We start from the raw sequence: 23,011 nt of genomic DNA on the forward strand, positions 1-23,011 counted from the left end.
AAACTGATCTGGGAACAGTTCCTTTTAGATGTTAGAGAGGAAGAGACTTTACTCTAAAATGTACCTAAAAACAAGCTTTGTCATTATTGCCTCTTGATATTTCAAGCCAAAGTTTCATCCCATAAAATAAGGGACCATTTCATAGTGACCAGTGGCTCGCTGTCAAACAGCACAGAATATGCACCATAAAAGTATCTGCAGTCCACATGACTCATGTGTGGTATATTTTAAGTTTCTGAAGTCGCACAATGCTCAGAGTGAGGAACTCACTAAAATAATAATAATAATAATAACACCGGTTCATGGATGCAACACCCCTTTTGAGTTCTGGATGTGAATGTGTGCTTGATCAAAGCTTAAAGCATCAGAGGAGAGTAAGATTCTAGTCCATTCTTCACACAAGATTATTCTTGCAGATAATATAATAGCTACTAATTAAATAAAAGGCCACTTAAGTACACACAAAGAGAGGCACTTTCATGACTGAGTTTATTAGTACACTTTAAAAAGTGCACTCTGTAATTTGTCAAATTTTACTTTAAAGTACATTTTTAATCATTATATTTAAATAATCTTTTGTTGTGATTTAAAGAAGTACACTTATTTTGATGTGTTGACTAACATTGGGGAAGTCGTGACCTAATGGTTAGAGTCGGAATCGTAACCCAAAGGTTGTGGGTTCGAGTCTCGTACCGGCAGGGATTGTAGGGGGGGGGAGTGAATGTACAGCGCTCTCTTCCACCTTCAATACCACGACTGAGCTGCCCTTGAGCAAGGCACCGAACCCCCCACTGCTCTGTTTGTGAGTGTGTGTGTGTGTGTGTGTGTGTGTGTGTGTGTGTGTGTGTGTGTGTGTGTGTGTGTGTGTGTGTGCGCACTTAGGATGGGTTAAATGCAGAGCACTAATTCCTAGTATGGGTCACCATACTTGGCCACATGTCACATCATGTCTCATATTAAATCACACGCGAATTACTTGATTATAATTTTACTAAGTCACCTCTAGTGACTTATTTGATATTACATTTAAAGTTAATATATTTTAAATGCTGTTACCTTCACAAACATCTACCAATAAGGCCGATCGTTACAAACTGACGGTGTTTTTGTAACGTCTGTGTGTTTTTAACAAAAAACTTCTGTTGTGTATTTGCCAGTTTAAGTGCAATAAGACATGAAAGAGCACTTAGTGTAGTACTCACATGCCGCGTGACAGCCGCTTTCTGTGCGCTCAGAAAACCCTATATCAGAAGTTTAACCTGATGGTAATACTGTATCCTTAACCACACCCCTCTAACTGTTACGGGTTACACTTTATTTTAAGGTGTGCTTGTTACAGTGTAATTATAAGTTTAAGAACTGCATAATATTAATTAACTACATGTACTTACTATATGGTTAGGGTTTGGTTTTAGAGTTACTTGCATGAAAGTTATTTTTATTATAATGTAAAACGTGTAACAAGGATCTCTTAAAATAAAGTGTTACCCCGTTAGGTTGCTATGAGTGCGAGACAGAGAGGAAGAGCGTTAAAATAAAACCCCGCCCTCTACTCAGTATTTTCTGTTTCAGTTGGAAATTCACACTTAAGTATTTTCTCAAGTATATTATTTCCATAATTAGTGTTCTTTTTAAGTGTACTAAGTGCAATATGGAGCATGAGTCAAATAGATTTCGGATGTTTTTCTCTCGTTGGCGTTTGGCAATGGTAATATGAACTGGTGTTTTATAGTAAGAGCCATGTAACGATTCTTCAAAGAATACCACATCTTTTCAACTGTGTGCTCCATGAGAAAAAAATATGAGCATGCAGCTTTGTGAAATCATGAGGATGAGTAATAACAGAACTTTGACTTTTTTGTTGAACTCTTCCTTTAGGCAACACATTTGTTGCTTGTAAATATGAAATGATTATTCTTCTAAGGTGAATTTCTGATTAAGGCTGCGTTTCTGCCAGTCGAATGTGTCTGATTATCTGCCACGGCCTGAAATGACACATGCTTACATCATCACACGCCAGTCAGACACAACAAATGCAGGAGTCTTGCTGGCGGAGGATTCGCTCCACAGAACGTGAGAGACATTCATAACCTATCAACATCTCAACTCTGTCCCAAAGCAGGAATTAATGCACAGAAATCCACTTTGTATTATTCACACAGTGTAGTGAAAGTTGTTTCTAAGCCCAACGGAAACAGCAATAAACCTGAATCAACCCAAACTGAAGCTTTTAAAAATGCAACCAATATACAAGCATTTACAAATCCGTGTTTTGGAGTTCACAAGACATGCATCAGATCTGAAATGAGGGGGTTCATTGAATTTTATTCAGTTAGATGTGAATATCATCAAATTCCTGCATGCTGTGATATTTGTGTCTCTCGTCATCTGAGACAAAGCTTTCAGACGGGACTCTAACGTCTCCTACAGGCGGATGCTGCTGCCATCCAGCTAGAGTCGGTGGAATAGCATCCCGCATGTGACCAGTGAGAGACCGAGAGACACGGGACTGTGAAGCCTGCTTCAGTTTCAAATGCTGTTTCATCCCTGAGCTCTGCATGTGTGAGTGAGAGAAGGAAAGAAAGAAAAAAACACAACTCATTCCCTCCAAACCAGCAAAACCTCCATCCTCAGACAGACTCGTCCAGCGGCGGTGTGTGCTGTGTGTGTCTCGCTGCCGGCTCAAGCTCTGTCTGTCTGCCCGAGTCAAACAACACACACACACTGCTGATGATTCTCTGCCTGCTTTCTGAGAGCTGCATTGCATGTCAGTCCCATCCACCCACATCTGCTCTTCTGAGGGATCGTCTGGAGCGCTGCGCTCGGCGCCTCGCATCCTTTTTGTCTTCTGCAGAGAGGATTGCAGTTTTTTGGAGGGATCAGGACTGTGATGGAGTATGTTAGTGATTTCAGTTGCTCCGGGACGTTGAGACGAGAGACTGTGAAAATAAAGGCGGACTCGTGGGCACTCGTGCGTTTCGATGGGATGAAAATTTGAGTGAAATACACATCTGACACAGTGAAGTTTGCAGGAAAAGGATAAACATTCAGCCATTCTGATGGATTCCTCCCGTAAGCTCATGTAAGGTCTGGAATGGAGAACGGATGTGTAAATGCATTCTTTCGATCGCTTCACAAGCTTTCCTCCAAGTTCTCGGCAGCCGTGGATGCATGACCAGAGGTCTGCTATTAGAACCAGGCATTAGAAGGATGTCTACCAGAGATAGAAACTGCCCAGGAGAGCTTTAGACAGCCTACAGAATTATAGTGCATGCATATTCCCACTTGTGCATATGACAAAGACAGAAGTGATGTTCAAACGCACAGCTCATTGTCATCTGTGGATTTCTCTCTATGCTCAGTGGAACAAAACCCTTACCTGCTGACAGCTGGTGTTTATTTGCATGCACTGTCTGCAGTTTTTTAGTGCCTGATTCACCAAACTGTGTAACTGTGCCAAGAAAATCTGCGCTGAGTGCAGCTGGCGTGGTGGAGCTTGTGATATTGCGGGTTGTTTCTGAATGTTAAGATGCAGAGGATGCGGCAGACTCTTGCAATCTGGTGTACTTTATTGGCACATCGTCACTCCAACACTGTGATCCAGCCAAAGGAATCGCTCCTTACAATACTGAAAATACATTTGCCAACATTCAATCTGGATTTGTAACATTCTTCTACGTGATTTGATGAATAAATGCTGATATGATCAATGGAAAATGTGCAAAATGAAATTCACTGAGTGCTTGCTTTCAATAGATGCTAATATTATTGTGTAATGCAAACTGTGTGAGTTTTGTGTAAAAGACAACCTAAGTTGCACAGAAAAGATGACATAGTTGCTATTGCTTGATTTTAATACAGTGACCACTAGTTCATATAAACCTCTCGAAATAATAACAGGTTGGCAAATTTGATCCTTTTTTTCTCTATATTCTTCTTGCTAATGTGGTGATTTTTACTTTGTCTGTCTGGTTGCTTTATCCCTGAAAACACTTCGATTCAATCATAAGATACCCTATATTTGACACCCATCCCTTTTTGCATGTGTGTTTGAGTGTTGTGTGTGTATCTGTGTGTGTATATGTGTCTCTCCTCTGTCAAGTTGATTATGCCTGAGAAACGCTGGAGGTCAGCTGCGTTCTGGAGTTTTTCGCCTAATTGCATCATCTCGGTGAAACAGGGTCGTTAACCTAATTATTTGTCTGTGACTGAAGGGAGAATAGCAGCGTCTCTGCACAAAACAGATGAAAATGGAAATAGAATAATCTTCAAACCATTAAATTGGCTTAATTTTAGATGATGCAAGACATTTTTAGGGCAAATGTCGTCTATGTGACTGTACATTGGGAGACGAGATTTTTTTTAGTTTCCTCTCTCAGGCTTTCTTTACTTAACTTTTTCTCTTTTTTTTTCTCCATTTTTGTGTACCAGTGCTGTTACTGCTACGAACATATCCACACAGTAGTTCAGCTAGTTTCAGCTATGTAAGGGTGCTTTCACACCTGGCTGGTTGTTTCGGAACCTGGCTCGTTTCCCCCCTTAGCTCGGTTCGTTTGGGCATATGTGAACACGGCAATCGCGCCCAGATCCGCCCCAAAACAATCAGTCCGAGATCGCCTGAACGAGGTGGTCTCGGCTCGATTGAAAACTAACTCTGGAGTGGTTTGGTTGTAGTGAGAAAGCAATCCGATCTAACGGACCAACGAACCAGGCTATATCACAATGTATAATAGGTAATTATGTAAGTTCCGTGAAAAGCATTAGCTTTGTTGTTTTGCTAATACTTCAAAATGAACCTGTGAATGTCTGTGGGTGAGCACGTCTTCGCCATTCAAAATAAAAAAGCACACTTTTTCATTTTATAATGCTGTCTTATTGCTCTTCTTCCTAGTAGGTGCATTTTAAAAATGTTTTCCCGATGAATCCTGCTCAAAATTATAAATTAATACAAGGACAGCTTAAAAAAAAGCTGTTGTCGTTCCATCCTGATGGATGACAGACGTGACAGCTCAGTGGAATCCCGGAAAATAAACCGTGGAACTTTGACCAATGAGAGAACAGTTTACTCGCACGTCACTTGTATTAACAAATGTGGTCCGTTTAGAAACTTTGCCGTGTGAAAGCGAACTGCACCAAGAATAAAGAGCAACATTGTAATAATTTTAATCCCGTTTCAGAACAAAGCAATCGATCTACAGGTGTGAAAGCACCCTAAGACTAGCTAATCAATCTGTGCTCTCTCTCATAGGTTTCATTGGGATGTCTGACTAATTTTAGTGAAATGGTTTGTCTGCACAGTATGGAAATAACTCACTGATTAAATACACAATCAGCCGATTCATTTGAACCCCTGTCTTGGTGCAATAATTAGTTAAACGCTGCTGTTTATCAGAATTTTTTTGACTCTGAAATAAAACATATGGATAAATTGGCAAATTGGTAGATGAACTGAATAAATTGGTGTTTTGTAGCATCATATTTGTATTTATTGTATGATTTATTAGTTTCAAAGTAGCTCCACCAGCGCTGTTCATCAGTGTTTTTGTTGTGTATGTCTGTAATGTAGTTCGGTTGTCAGACAGAGAAGTACATGCAGATGTGATTCTTGAAATGGCATATTTTTTGGCAGTAACACTTCTCCAGATTGTCCTCCAGGTACGGAAGAGTGTAAATCCATAGTCGGGTGGTTTTCTAATAATCAGATAACATGGAGCAGCCAGAATTTGCCAACTTGCTCTCATGAAAAATGAGACGAGCAGACACGCTGTGAGTCGTCTGAACCCAGTTCTCTGTGTTTTTGTCATTTTCCCAGGCCTCTGAATGAGATCTTTAAACTCGGCTGATCTTTATAATGTTTTTACATTCCACATAGGTTCCCATTGGAAATAATCTACTATCCCAAACTCTAGACATATGGTTCATGTGTAGCCATGCATACTTTATTGAAAGGCATGTCATAGATTTGTGTTCATGGCTAGTATTTGTACAGAATCAGTAGAAAATCTTTTCATCCTAAGGCAATTAGAAAGTAGTTTAAATTAGCAATAAAGATGGCTTCTTTGACTATTTATAATATTACATAATAATCTAGACCAGCGGTTCTTAATCCTGGTCCTTGCGACCCCGTTAATTCTGACTAAATCATTTCCGTATAGTGGCATCTCAGTGTCGTAATTAAAATTAAAGTAAAAATGAATCCTTACTGACTTTCATTCACAGCATCTCTGTAATTTAAACATGACGTGACACTTTCACTTTGCTCTTTTATGGAAAACCATCTTTCTTCCCAAATACTGAAGAGCACTGTATCTTCCTGCATGTGAAGAAACTGCTTGAGTTCAGGTCATCACACACACACACACACACACACGCACACACATCCTCAGCACAATGCTACACCACTGAATTGACTGCAGCTCTAACGGCCTCGTATGTCATCGTGTCACCAGGCGATTGAGGTTATTATGGGGCAGGGCAGACAGACGGGCCATGAGGTCAGCAGACCGAACCATCATTAGAAAGGCAGGCCTGACCTACTTCAAACAGACCGTACTGAACTCTCTCAGACAGAGCAGCTCTGATAGGAGGAGCTGGAAGACGCAATCATGATGAAAATGAGAAAACCAAAAATATGCTTGAGCACAATGTAAAACAACAAGCTGGTCTAAGGTGCTAATGAAGATGGGAGTTACCACACTGAAGGAGAATTATCTCAACTTCCTCAGCACAATGCTACACCACTGATTTGACTGCAGCTCTAACGGCCTCGTATGTCATCGTGTCACCAGGCGATTGAGGTTATTATGGGGCAGGGCAGACAGACGGGCCATGAGGTCAGCAGACCGAACCATCATTAGAAAGGCAGGCCTGACCTACTTCAAACAGACCGTACTGAACTCTCTCAGACAGAGCAGCTCTGATAGGAGGAGCTGGAAGACGCAATCATGATGAAAATGAGAAAACCAAAAATATGCTTGAGCACAATGTAAAACAACAAGCTGGTCTAAGGTGCTAATGAAGATGGGAGTTACCACACTGAAGGAGAATTATCTCAACTGAAACCAATTAAAGATGATGTGTTTAATTTTTATATATTAAAATACCTTCTCATATCCCACTTTAACATGCAGAGTCACTGTGAATAAACCAGTCACAGGTCAAATCCTCTGAAAACTGCAAACATTGACAACAACTTCATTTGTTAGTAGAAAGGCTATCTGTTTGTCTGACCAATGACAGACAAGGGGAGTGTTTCTAGGAAACCTGTTTGAAAACATTGATTTTACAGTTGGTTTGGTGACTTGTTACACACATAACACACTTCAGCTTTAGTGTAAATTGCTAGTTTGACAACATAAACTGGTCAATTTAATTGTTACCTGATGCCATTTTGCCAATAAAATATGCGTAGTGAATAAATAAATAAATACATAAATAAGAAGACCAAACAAACAGAGAGTATATTTCTGATTTAGATGCTCTGCAGCATCAGACTGAGGAACACACTTAACCTGTGATAAAATCACTTTAACACTACTTTAACACTACTTTAATAAAGCAGCAGCAACAGGAATATGTTAAAGATGATAATGTTCAAAAAATAGTAAAAATGTAATACTTTTAATACTTGTAATTAACAGGTAATACAGTTCATTAACTTAACCGTAGCTGTTTAAGATGGCCAAGAAACAGCAGCTTTGCTCATTAATGTAGAACGAGCATCACAGATGTGAGCAGACTGACATTTACAGCGCTTCAAACGCTCTCATCCGATCAGAACCAGAGTCTGCTTCATAGTGAACATATAATAACAATGAATGCAACTGATTGAAGGATTTTGTGCAGCAATTGATGATGTCATTGACATTATCGAGACAGACATTTCTCAAACGCTAAAAGCCCTGATGAATCTAAGCCATCAATGGCACCGTAATAGCATTAGCATTTTCCCTCTCAGACATAGATGTAATTCCTTAATGCAGATGTAATGGAGCTCGTTCAGTGCTGTGGTGTATAACAAGCTATTACAGGCGCTGCATGAGCAGTGTGATGAAATACAGCTCCATATGACTCGCTGCTGTAATCCTTCCACAAAAACATTTCTAATATTTCCAGCATGCATGCTCTCTGGACAAATGGATTTGTATGCATATTTGGCAATGCTGTGAACATGCATGAGAGCTTTGAGCATTGAATTGAAGCCCAAATGTCCACTTTACAGGGTACATCGAGATATTGTCGGAATATATGCATATATAAATACAAACAAAACAAAAACAATCCAGTGTCTTTTGGTAAACAGCATGTTTAATTTTCTCAGAAAGAGTTAAATGTAACTCTGGCAATGTTTTATTACATTGTTTCTTGCAATATCAGAAATGAAACATCCAGTGAGTGGCTGTAAAAGGTTACTATTCTGTCATGTTTGAAAATAACACATTAATAAGACACTCATATGGAGCTGGTTATGTGATGTAAATGTCAAAATGTATTCATTGTCACATCATGCACTACCGTAAGAGTATTCTGAGCAAAACACAGTATTGTGCAAACCTATATTCACAGACAATCTGCAGTTTATTTACTTATTTATTTATTGATTGATTGATTGATTGATTGATTGAAAGGAGCAAAAGTTCTTGGCGCATGAAAAAAAATTCTATTTTCAGTTTTTCTACTTAGAAATGTCATGTTTAATTAAATGTGTTATAGTTGTCGTTTCTTTGTGGGAAAAAAAAAAAGTTTAAATGTAAAATCCTACACCAAATGTTTTTAAAATAGCTTTCTTTAACCTTTTGGGACCCTACCGAGGAATACTTTTTTTTTGTTCATGTCATTCAAGTGTTTGAATAAAACAACAACAAAAAAGCCCTGTTGTTATAATAATAATAGTAATAATAAATGATGCGGTTTGTTAAAACTGTCTCTGAAAAGGCCAGCATGTCTCTCTCAGATGCACCAGACACACTGACTAACATTCAACACACATACAGTATGTCTTCAGCAGGACATTTGAAGTCAATGATCATGTATGAAGCACTTCTCTCAGGACCATTTGCTCTGATGAAGTCATTTCCACATGACAGTTTTTCAGCTGGTTACTTCACTTAACGTCCTGTTGTTACCAACGACACACTCAACAAAACCAACCCGACATCAGCTTCATACGCTTCACACAGCGTCCAGTTTCAGCTCGTGATAGTGGAGGGTTTGATCAGACCAGCATCAATCCAGACATCTGATGTAGAAAGCGAAACCAATCAGTGGGATATTTTTTGCTTTTTTCACTGGTTTCTTCGGGGCTGCTTTAATGTGAGTGTGTTGTTTTGGTCATACATCACCCAAACAGGTAGAGCTTCATCTTCCACGGCCTGCTGATGACAGACGACACCGTCGCTGTGAGGACAGGCCTTTATTTCAGTGTGCAATCAGTTTGATGGACAACCTCTCAGGCGAGCGCTGATGAATACGGCTGCAGTATTTCATACCTGCTTCTATTCTGTTTGTGCTCGTCTGCTGCTCCAGAAGTCCACTGGAACACACATCATTAGGATGCTGCTTTAACATGTCAGAACAGGACGGCTGACTGAGAATGAGAGAAAGCTAAAGTGTGAACTACCTCATGCTGTACAATGCATTTGCTCAACTCCATCCAGTGCAATGACACAGTTGTGAGATTCCCTGCATTAAAATAATATACAAACATTTATTATGCAAACTATAAGACAAGAGCTAATGGATTAACTAGCTTGTACAAACATGATCATAACATAAGTAATGTTTTAACTAAAAAAAAAATAATAAAAAATTAAGTAAAAATAAATAAATAAATAAAGTAATGGCAAGTGACACATTGAATTAAACCAGTGTTATTTTTGTATCATTGAGATAATATTCTACTGTTTGTTGTTTATTTTTATATTTTCTGTTTTCATTTAAATTTTAGTTAAAGTTTTAATAATTTTGTTTTGCAATTTTGTCATTTTATTATTATTATTATTTAGCACTTTGTTCCTCCTGCACTAACTGGTGCATCACGTGCCAAGCAATCTCCAATGAGCTCAATCGGCAACTTCTTCCCACAACAGGCCGATAGCATGCAAGCGGTCTGGGGGTTTGCATAGTATGTGACCTGCGAACCAGAACCGGAGCATGGCGGTGAGGCGGTGAACTTCTTTGTTTTTTGTAGATTCGATCATGTTATTACATTTTTAAGATCCAGTGTAAGCATCTTTGTTGGAAAACTTTCAGCCGTGTAGTGATCGCTGCGGATGACTTCCACGTTTCACTAGCATATGTGGCCGTCTGAAAGACAATCGAGTTTAGGAGGCAAATCTTCTTTTGCAAAGTGATTGTCGCTTACCTCCAGATGGGCATGCGGTTTGTTAAAACTGTCTCTGAAAAGGCCAGCATGTCTCTCTCAGATGCACCAGACACACTGACTAACATTCAACACACATACAGTATGTCTTCAGCAGGACATTTGAAGTCAATGATCATGTATGAAGCACTTCTCTCACCATTTGCTCTGATGAAGTCATTTCCACATGACAGTTTTTCAGCTGGTTACTTCACTTAACGTCCTGTTGTTACCAACGACACACTCAACAAAACCAACCCGACATCAGCTTCACACAGCGTCCAGTTTCAGCTCGTGATAGTGGAGGGTTTGATCAGACCAGCATCAATCCAGACATCTGATGTAGAAAGCGAAACCAATCAGTGGGATATTTTTTGCTTTTTTCACTGGTTTCTTCGGGGCTGCTTTAATGTGAGTGTGTTGTTTTGGTCATACATCACCCAAACAGGTAGAGCTTCATCTTCCACGGCCTGCTGATGACAGACGACACCGTCGCTGTGAGGACAGGCCTTTATTTCAGTGTGCAATCAGTTTGATGGACAACCTCTCAGGCGAGCGCTGATGAATACGGCTGCAGTATTTCATACCTGCTTCTATTCTGTTTGTGCTCGTCTGCTGCTCCAGAAGTCCACTGGAACACACATCATTAGGATGCTGCTTTAACATGTCAGAACAGGACGGCTGACTGAGAATGAGAGAAAGCTAAAGTGTGAACTACCTCATGCTGTACAGTGAGTTTGCTCGACTCCATCCAGCGCAATCACACAACTGTGAGATTCCCTGCAGTAAAATAAAAATGTATTATACGCAAGACAAGCGCTAAAGGATCAACTAGTAGCACAAATTTGATTGTAACATTATTAATGTTTTAACTGAAAAAAAAAGAAAAAAGATACTGACCGGCCTGTGGTCCCCACGAGGGCAAAAATGATTACAAATAGTAAATGATGTTTATCTGAAAGTGTAAGAATGCAAACAGGTTTTCTGTAAGGGGTAGGTTTAGGGTTAGGGGATAGAAAATATCGTTTGGTCAGTATAATATTAATAAAAGTCACAATTTCACAATTTCATAGAACAATTCACAGTGTGTGTGTGTGATGCAGAAACAATTATTACTCAGAAATTGTGAGAACATTTCAGAAAAAAACAAACAAACATAGGCAAGTGACACTGAATTATATGTGTAATTTAATATTTTTTATTTAGTGTTTTTTTATTTTATTTAAAGTTTTAGTAATTTTGCTGTGCATTTTTATTTTATTATTTTTGTTATTTTAATTTATAATTTATTTGTATTTACATTTTAATTTATATATTTACACTGAACAAAATTATAAACGCAACACTTTTGTTTTTGCCCCCATTTGTCATGAGCTGAACTCAAAGATCTAAGACTTTTTCTATGTACACAAAAGGCCTATTTCTCTCAAATATTGTTCACAAATCTGTCTAAATCTGTGTTAGTGAGCACTTCTCCTTTGCCGAGATAATCCATCCACCTCACAGGTGTGGCATATCAAGATGCTGATTATCTTCAATACAATACCATGACTGAGGTGCCCTTGAGCAAGGCACCGAACTGCCCACTGCTCCGGGTGTGTGTTCACGGTGTGTGTGTGCACTTAGGATGGGATAAATGCAGAGCACTAATTCCTAATATGGGTCACCATACTTGGCCACATGTCACGTCACTTTCACTTCACTTTCTGTGAGGTGGATTATCTCGGCTCACTTAGACAGATTTGTGAACAATATTTGAGAGAAATAGGCCTTTTGTGTACATAGAAAAAATCTTAGATCTTTGAGTTCAGCTCATGAAAAATGGGGGCAAAAACAAAAGTGTTGCATTTATAATTTTGTTTAGTGTATATAATATATATATATATATATATATATATATTATTAAATGCATAATTTTGAAGTAAAAAAAAACAACTTATGTTGAAAATATTGTTTTTATAATGTAGGGTTGTCAATTTAACACATTAATTTATTACAGTCAATCAATCAATCAATCAATCAATAAATACATACATACATAAAAATAAAAAAATAAATGTGTATATAATTATTTCCTTTCACACTTGCTGCCATTATTCCACTGTGAGACTAAATGCTGTTTAATATGCATTTGGTGGGCTGAGAACAAACCGAGGCTTTATTTAGTGAACCTGAGCTAACGTGAACTAACAATGATTTTTATGAACTAATGTTAACAAAGATTTATACTGTAACAAATGTATTGCTCATTATTGCTGGTTAATGCATTAAGAAACATTAAACAATGGGACCTTATTGTAAAGTGTTACCTTTTTTTCATCATATTACACATGGTAATAGTTTTAGCTCAATGACACAGATCTTTTAAAGTCTCACGTGTGCAGACGAACACAAACTCGTCTCTCTGTCTACAGCGATCCAGTGCTTGAGGTGCTGGATTCTGGAGGAGAGCCAATCTAGTGGCATAATAACTTGTGATTAAGGACACAAACTTGTGATGTGCTCTTCCCCTCTGACCTGGATGAAGAGATTAGAACACACCTCAGAGATTACTGGTGTCAGCGTGCTCGAGAAACGACCGGCTGCTATGCTATAAAACATTTCATTATCAAGACCTGCCATGGGGAGAATTTGGTTTGTTCTCGTCAGCAATAGAAATATGCTAAACTGCTTGGGATTTATATTTGAATCTCAGAGCGGTCTTTAAAAAAATCAGTGACTAACCAAGAAAATCAAGGTTTTACTCACCATAATTTTATAAGAATGAATTTTGAGTGTGAATGAATTGTGGGAATTGGGCTTTTGTTTTCCTGGGGTTTTCTTAATTGTCAAACTCGTTCATTGACATCATGGAAATTAATCTTTTGTACTGGATCTGAATCTGACTACACACATCTCAGTTTACAATGTCATTCTCTCTTTGACACTTTTAGACGCTGAATGTGGCGTATTTAATAAAATAGTTTGCCCAGGAATCTAAAGCGGAGAGTTCCGGTGCTTGATTCTGATTGGCTGAGCCGCATTCGAAGCTGTTGTAAATGATGCTACAAAGTAACACACACCTTTGTTTACGTCTGTCTGTTGCTCGGCAACCATTTTGTAGCAACCACAACTGTTTCTGAGGAGCTACATTGTTTGGTGGAAGAATACTGTGTTTATTAATATCTTTACACTTTATTTGCTCTGTTTTATTCTGTGAAACCTTGGAATATGGAATAACCATTTTATAAAAGCAATAAGCCCCGTGAAGCCGTGGTTTACAGTGAATTTATAACACTCCGCTTCGTGTCGTGCCTAACAACGCCCCTTAGCTGTTATAAATTCACTGTAAACCACGGCTTCACGGGGCTTATTGCTCTAATAAACAATCCATTATACTGATTAATTTTCTGTTGAACTGAAAAATCATCTGTCAAACTCTAAAAAGAACGAAATAAAAACATCATAAAATCAGCCCACGAATATGACACATGTACAATATTCAGTCTTCTGAAGTCATACCAGTCATACTGTTGAAATTGAACTTCTAATCTGCAGTTTCATTCATATTTGCATTCATATGTTTTATCCAAGTAAGACATGGCAGTTGAAATACTTACAGTGGAGAATGAGATTTGAGACTCTTATTTGTGGTTGGAATGATGTTAAATATGCTGAAACGTGTAGTGATGCTGACTGTTGCTATTTTTATTAAATGTAACCTGACAAAACGAAGTAGTTGCTCAATTATCTTTACACCACAATGCCCTACAGCAGCGCAACGAAAAACGACCTTTCCGTTCACAAACACCCACCGGAGATAAAAGAGCCTAAATGGACAGAAAATAATTAGAAATCCTACACAGGAGATCTGATCGTCCCATTGCACATGACAGCAAGACGCATGTTGCCCATTTCATGTCTGGATTTATCCAGCTGCTTGACTCCTAATGAGGCTGGGAAGGTTTGTTTACCGTTCATCACCTCATTGCAGCTTTGTCCAATTTGTTCATGACCTCGGCCTTCCCGGCTCACGTGATGAAACAGCTCTTCAGGTGTGCTTCACCAAACATGCTGCATATTCCCCGCTGGCTTATTAAAAGCATATTTGCATTTCAGATTTGTTTCCAAACTTCACGAGCATCTTGTTTTGGCCTCTCTCCACCACACGAGCCGGCGAGAGAGCGTCGATTAATGACCATACAGAGATTCTCATTTGACACCGAGTCACTTTGGAGTTTAATGCAAATTGCAAATCAGGTGTCGCTTTGAGCTAAAATGTCAGCCTCCAAACGCACTTCACTTTCAAGTCCTGCCGGAGAGTCAGACGCCAGATCAGTTAGCGTTTGTTCCCGGAGGATTAGAACATTCCCATTATCTGTCAGCACTGAATTTTAATTCCTTTTTCAGGCAGGCAATCGTTTCAGATGTGAAAAGCACTTGCTTTAAACTGTCATGCTTCAGTTAACAAAACAAAAAAAAGGTCTGCAATTACATCAAACAAGATGTTCTAATATCAGTATGCATCACACGTGTAATATTTTTAATTCAATTTGAATATTATTCATTTTTTGCTGTATTTTCAGGACGCTGCCTCAGGAGGTTTTCTCCCTGGTCAACTGCCGGCACTACTGCAGAACTATTCATGTTTAACCTGTGCGTTTTCCCAAAGCCGCAGGTCTCGACTGAAACTGACAGAGAGCCACAACACTGCAGGTGACCTTGTCTTGAAAACTTCAGCGTGATGTGAGAGAGAGAGTGTGTTTGATGGAGGTGAGCTCTGAGGTCTGATCTCAATCTCAGCTGTCAGCTTCTGCAAAAGCATCTAGATATGAAACCTAATCAGACACGTGGAATGGTTTTATTTGGGCTTGGGGCACAGAGGGATTCGATTGGTTAGGGATTACCAGAGTGACTTCATCATCTGTATCGGGATTTAAGATGTTCCAGTCTGTAGCTGCCTGTCAGAAAACATTTCAAAAACTGTATGTAAAATCTGAAACTATTTCAAAGTTCAAGTCTTGATGATCTCTGAGTCTTACCAGCCTGTGTTCCTGAAATGAGGTGTGCATTTCACTGTAAACACTAAAGAGATTCACTCAAAAATATCAATTATATCATCATTGACTCATTCTTATGTCATTCCAAACTCATAAGACTTGTTGAAAATAACCTTTGACTGCTGATTTCTAACATTAGGAGGATCTTCGGAGCAGCAGAGCAAACTAGTGATGGGAGAAGTAAACCTTTTTGAAAATTTTAATCAGATGGTTCGCAAAATTATTTAGATTTCAAAGCACTCGAAACGGCACACAAATGTTTGATTGAAAGCATAATATAATAAATATAAAGTAAGTAACAAATCATTAAATACTATTAAATATGAAGTGTCTGTATAATGTATTATTTTATTATTTGCAGTGCTTGTTTTGTTTTACTCGGGGCTTGACTGTTATCTACAACTACAGGTGTGTCTTTAAAATGTCTACAAATGTTGAAAACTGAACAAATTTTTTGTTAAACCATAGGTTCATGGTTTCACCTTTAGAGTGACAAACGATTACAATTTCAAAACAGGTTTGACGTAACAGTAATGAAGCCTCGTTTGCTGAAATCATGGGACTTTGGCAGTTTGACAAAGCAGTACTTCAAAACATTTCACACATTTGACTCTTATTGTTGAGCTGGGGAGTGTGTTTTGAGCTCTGAAAGTTACAGTCTTTCATAGTGTTTTCATAGTTTATTGAATTCATCTCTGAAGATCAATGACAATTTGAGTCCTTGAGTGAAGACCAGATCCCCAGTGAGGACCTAGTCTCCTAGACGGCCACTGGGACAAGACCACAGGAACCAGATGAGTCCTCTGCACAATCTGACTTTGCTGCAGCCTTGAACTCAACTGCTGGTTTTGTCTGGTCAGAGGAGAACTGGCCCCCGACTGAGCCTGGTTTCTCCCAAGGTTTTTTCTCCATTCTGTCACTGATGGAGTTCTGGTTCCTTGCCGCTGTCGCCTCTGGCTTCCTTAGTTTTGGACTCTTAATTTCCAGCGATATCGTCGACTTCATTGCACAGACACTATTTAAACTGAACTGAGCTGGATGATGACATCACTGAATTCAATGATGAACTGCCTTTAACTGACAATTGTTTACTATTGTCATTTTGCATTATTGACACACTATTTTCCTATTTAATACTGTACAGCTGCTTTGACACAATCTGGATTGCTAAAAGCACTATATAAATAAAGGTGACTTATAATTCTGTTATCTGGAAACCAGTTTGGCTTGCGTGTAGGAATTTAATTTAGGCTTGTGACTATTCTGACCCTTTTCCTGCCCCTTTCACATAATAAACTCCTCCTCTGCTTCCTCTAAAGCAGGTTGTATTTAACTATCAGTGGCCTGGGGTCCCATGTGTTTCAAATGATCATTAAGACATTACGAGATCTGCTTTTGTAGACAGAATCATGTAGTCGAGCTGTTCAGCTCATCTGAATTTTACAAGATCTGCGATAATGACACAGCTCTCGGGTCTTGGAGTTAAGTTGCTCTGATGAGGAACTCCTCGTCTGTTCACCAGCTCATTTTAACGGCTTTGGTGGGTCAGCAGCTGGTTAAGAACCTTTACATCCCATTAAATGACCCGTCTCACCACCCCGCCAACATCAGCCACGTTAAAAAGTTCACAAGGGCCTCTTTGTTGAAGGTGCTTTGACTGATATGAAGCGCTGTAATTATGGTGAAGGGTTTTGTTGAAGTCGATGTAGATTAATGAGTGGACACAAACTGAAAGCACACTTCAGTGCAGTGCACTTACATAGACATAGTACAGAAGTACACACGAGTGTGTTGTTAGAGTGCAAAAGCTTGTGTCTGAAAAACAAAATAGGGAACAACACAGCTGAAGTGAGGTAAAATACTCTTTATGATGAAGACCCTACAGGGACCAAGGCAAAACATTCTCACTCTCAACTCGTCACAACTTGGCATCACTATTTTAATTTTAATTTTTAATTTTCCTTTAGCATAATTTTCAATGTGCAGTGAAACCCATTGCAGAACCTTTTGGCGTCAATGCAACTCTTATCGTGTCATTATATGTTTGGGTATGGTTTTCATTTTAAACATTTCTAAGCACCTAACCCAACCCTTACCCCTAAACCTAACCATTTTTCAATATATAACAGTATAAGACTCTGGAGATAAAAGGCAGATATAACTACAGTAACAAATTATTCAAAAATTACAAATATTCCAAGTCTTCCGAGCCCAGCGATAGATATATGTGAGGAAAAGTGATCAAAGTTTCCATCTGCCCTAACGCTCAAATTCAAAAATCACTGCCTGAAGAAGCATTACGTCAGGTTTGATTGTGAAATATCATTGGCTCTTGTGTGTCTCGTGAACGATTACTGTTTGTCATGCTAATGTTCAGATTTATCTTTTGAATGGGTATGACTGTGTAAACAGAGCAGGAACATTTTCAGCGATTAAAGCCATAAGTTCACTGTGTTCCTCACATACATATATCGTACGGCTTCAGAGGATTTGGAATACAACACACAAGTTGTTTATAATACTTTTATACTTCATTGCCTGTACATTTATCTGCCTGTTATGTCTTTTATATTGTTGAGAAGTGCTTAGGTTTAGGGGTGGGTTAGGTGCTCAAAATTATGTATATCAAAAATATTTCTACTTTTACAAATGCATGCAAAAAGTTCATTGAGACTGGATCTGATGCATAAGGAAAACAATTGAAAGCTAATGGAGTTCCCTGCGCATTAAAAAAATGAGGCTAACGGTGTACGGGGCGTTAAAAAGTGATGCCATGGGCTCCTGAACAAACATCCAGTTAGTAAGTTCACTCGAAATATGCCATGCAGTACAGCCAAATATCAAAATACAACTTTTAAATGTGAGATAATGAGCCAATATGTGTCCCTGCAGCACAAAAGCAGTGTTAAGTCGCTGGGGGATATTTGTAGCAATAGCCAACAATGCATTGTATGGGTCACAATTATACATTTCTCTTTTATGCCAAAAATCATTAGGATATTAAGTAAAGATCATGTTCCATGAAGACATTTTGTAAATTTCCTACCATAAATATATCAAAACTTAATTTTGGTTAGTAATATGCATTGCTAAGAACTTCATTTGAACAACTTTAAAGACGATTTTCTCAGTATTCTGATTTAATTACATTTTTTTTTTGCACCCTCAGATTCCAGATTTTCAAATAGTTGTATCTTGGCCAAATATTGTTCTATCCTAACACATACATCACTGGGAAGCTTATTTATTCAGCTTTCAGATGATGCATAAATCTCAATTTCAAAAATTTGATCCCTTATGAATGGATTTGTGGTCTAAGATCATAAATATCTCCAAAAAAAGATCAAATGAGGTTCAAAAAAGGATTAAAAATGATGGTTCTGGAGATGCTAGAATTAAGGTGAAATCAGAACTCCTGTGGCTTATATGAAGATCACCTAAAATAGATTTTTGATTCCTGAATTCTTCTGTATGTTTCATAAAAGTTTATCTCATAAACCACACTGTGTAGAGACACAAACACACAATAAAACACTACCTGTATTTGCCAGGCAGCAAAGCTACAACTCAATCCAGCGCAATAACCTACAAGCTAAAGTTTTTTCTTAGCTTTCTTCGTCTCGGTATCCATCAATAACAGCGGTCGGATGTGCTTAGCTAGCAACATAACTTTACGCACCTTTGACAGAATCATCAGGATTTCGTACACAGCGTACGTTCCTTCATAATGATGGCCACCATTCTTTCATAAGTCAGAGGGACTCGTTAATTTATCCTCCTCAAACCCCCCGCTGAAAGACATTCACACTTCAGCCTCATTCCTTGGGCATTTCTACCATCTGATATGACAAGCCATAAATCAGCCGCGGTGGGCTGACACGTTAGCGGCGAGCCCCCGGTACGAGGCGGCCAGCGGAGATTTCCTGCTCAAATAACAACTTGCTGTGGAAACCTTTTATTCACAGTGAATCAACCAGGAATTTGTGGGCTCAATAAATCATTCAGTCAGTAGGCGGTATGGCAACCCTGACAATTTTTCCATTTTGATGATGAACGTATTGGTGGTAAAAGGGAATGAAGTATACACTTACATTTGCATTTATTTCCTTGGCCAATACTTTCTTACCAAACCGTGGTTGAGCATATAGATTCAAAACTTTGATTCTTTGATTCTTGACAAAAGATTGTTTGTGTTTGTTCAACTTAGAAAAAGATCAAAAGCTTGTAGCACAGGTATTGACTTGGTCTTTTGTTTTTTAGGGCTGCATGATGAATTGTATTTTAATCGTGATTTCTTTTTCAGTCTATTTATTAAGCATAACCGTCAGTGATATTTGCCTGCTGATTATTTGTCCTGACAAGGTTTTTTTTTTTTCAGTTGACAGATGTCAAGAGCTTAGATCCCCCCATCAGAGCTTATTTCATAAATTGATAAATTTTCTGCCCAGTGGTTTACGTAATCTTCCCAACCTGGCAAACATTCACTTCTTTGTCGGCGGTACATAACAGTCCTCTGACAATGAGTGGACAATAGATATTTTACCAGGGTCTCAGAGGAATCATAGAGTGAATTTGTTGATTCAAGTGCATCCATCCAGCTCTTGTCAGTTTGTCTCTTAATCGACGGAGCTGCATGGCAGGACTCCTCTGAGAGGCTGTCTGCTCCAGATAATGACATGTCTCTGAGATCCAGCGGGATGATGGAGCTGGAGCTGCTGTGTCTTCATCTGAAGCTCAGTCACTTCCCTTGAGGAGTCGAGCGAAATCAAATACTGGTTTCATGAAAGCATTAATGATCTGAGGATGACATTCATCTTAATTCCAAGCCAATATAAATAATAAATATTACATATTTACATTTATTTATTTATTTGTTATGTTTTTGTCATTTTTAAAAATTGCTTTGCTTTTTAAAATGCCTGTATAGTTTTTTTTATTTTATTTTATTTTGAATTAATTTTAGTTTTAGATTTAGTTATTTTAGTACATCAGGGTAAACTAAAATAGGAAGTTACCTTGGTTACTAGCTGGATTTTTTTTTTCAATTTAATTTAATTTTATTTCAGTTAACATTTACTTCAAGTGATGATGTTTTATTTTTATTTCTTTATTTTTAATTTTTTTAATGGTTTTAAAGGGCACCAATTATGCCCCTTATTACAAGATGTAATATTGGTCTTGGGTGTCAGTGAAGTGAATGTCTGTGAGGTTTCAGCTCTAAATACCCTACAGATAATTTATTATAACAGCTGGAAAATGTCATTTTTGGGGTGTCTAAAAAAGAGCTGTTTTTGGTGTGTATCACTTTAAATGCAAATGAGCTGCATATTCCCGCCCCGTCTCCAGAAGAGGGGTAGCGAATTCTTCTCTCTGCACTGCAAACATTTACCTATAAACAGCTGGTAGAAACTGATAATACTGAGGGACTTTATATATGAATGCTTAGATAGGTGTCGTATTCCCATAGGTTTATGGGGATCAGCTGAGAGTCAGCTGATGCGAGCTTGACTAACGTGACCTGCCAGAACTAACGCTACGCTAGATTTCTGTCAGGACCACTATCGTCAAAGATGATTCACAATTAGCATACAGTTTGGATTGGAGGTATGGTTCCGTTCTGGGCAATAACTCCCTGCACATCCATGCAGCCTAGCATGGATGAGAGCAGGGAGAGCAGCGATAACCCTCCAAAACAAAACCAAATGCTGCTATCCCCCAACACAAACTGATAGCAAATCTCAAAACCTTAAGCAACAAGCATGTTGCCCTTAACCAATGACCAATCAAATATGTTGCCAAAACCCGCATAACCTGTAGCAACAATTCTGTTGCCTTTAACAGTTGACCAATGAATATGTGGAGGTTTTCGGATGCAGACGACTTCAACAGAACAATGACCATTTACCAATTTCTCTTGGAGCTACACCGCAGCAAAAATTATTCCGTTTGCACCAAGGTCGTTATTTCCTGCTGCTTAAATCTGTGCTGTAGTGCTATAAAAAATTTGTCTCGCGTAGCCAGACATTCAGACTGACGGCTGAAGGGCTGGAATTCATGGCAGCTTTTTTTGTCAAACAACCAATCCCAGTTAGTTTCATTCAGCAGCACGTTTCGGGGCATGGAAATGTTGCCTCAATAACAGACAGTGTAAACTCTCTGACGTCTTTGAAAGATTCTGTGCCGCAAACTTAAATATTTGACATACTTTGAGAATCCAGCGTTTAGTTGATCCTGATAAGCGCTCATCGTCACAGTTGTAAACACAACGGCTTTCTTCTTTTGTAAGGGTTTGGCGTCACAGCATCTTTGTTTCCAGTGGAACGTCAAAGAACTTGACACACACGTCTCCTGGAAATCCTGTATAATTCAACCAATCCGATGACGACTTCGAAACTCCTGAAGTGTTTCCACTTTTGTGTGCCATATGCATCAGACGTTCAGCCAACGGTCCAAGGGCGTGACGTCTGAGGCTGAGACTATATAAAAATAATGTCGACTTGACTAGGCTAAAGGGGACATAACACATACAGTTTTGGCCAGTCTTATGTTAATCTTGAATACCTATAATTGTAGTATTGCATCATTCACATCTCCGAAGAATCTTCAGTTTTATCAGATTTATAAAAGAAAGATACAGCTTGCGATTCTCTCCGAAAACAGCCAAGCTCCTGGAGGCGCGCCATGGCGGAGCTGAAGAGTCGAGAGACTTACACTTACTAACAATCACAGACATTTGATGCAGTTTTACAGCAGTTCTTATATGACCGGGATCTTTGATCGCTGGGGCTTCTCCATCTTCCAGACACTGTGCAAATCCACTGTCAGAATGCACCTTGTTATAAAACATTTGTCACCGAAATGATGGGAACAAATAAACACGGTTGAGAAACTCAGTTGCTGCCTTGGAAAAACAAATTGCATCCACTGTTCACATAACACTGAATAAGGTTATCTTTTCCTCATATCCAAAAATGTACTCTTTAGAGATATTAGGCTTGTTTTAGTTCATGTGGCGCCGCAAAGATCGACTGCCGCCTGACAAAACAATGCATTCTGGTTACATTAAAATACCTTTGTCCAACTTTGATCGGCGCTGCAGCCGCCCTACGATCACGTGTGCATTCAAAGTACGGCGAGAGCAAAACGGGACCAGCCGCCTAGGTCAGGCACTGCAAAAGCCTTGTAAGGGAAACAGTGATAATAATTTAGCTCAAAGGGAATCATTTAAGATTTTAAAGGGAACTCCACCATTAATATGCAAGGGAATTAGGACAGAATCACTGTTTTACGGTTGATCACTGAGACGGCCAGCGAGTCAGTGAACGAGCCGTATGACAGCAATTCTGCAATAGATATCAATATCCAGAATATAGTGAAAACACTATTAATTAGCATAGTAACAAGATCGGCAGTTTAAGACATTAACTTGTGAGCACAAAACACAAGATACTTCTCTTTTCCATATAAATAAGGCTTTATTGGATAAATCTAAGACATATAAACTAATCTAACACACGCATTCACACACAAGTTGCAGAAAGAGAGAAAGTGAGGAAAATAATTAGTTTAAGAGAATGAAAATGTGAAATCCCAAGTTACAGCAATATGTGCC

This window comes from Sinocyclocheilus grahami, unplaced genomic scaffold (genome assembly GCF_001515645.1).
Source record: "Sinocyclocheilus grahami isolate Dianchi unplaced genomic scaffold, SAMN03320097.WGS_v1.1 scaffold954.1, whole genome shotgun sequence".
In the NCBI taxonomy this organism is placed as follows: Eukaryota; Metazoa; Chordata; class Actinopteri; order Cypriniformes; family Cyprinidae; genus Sinocyclocheilus; species Sinocyclocheilus grahami.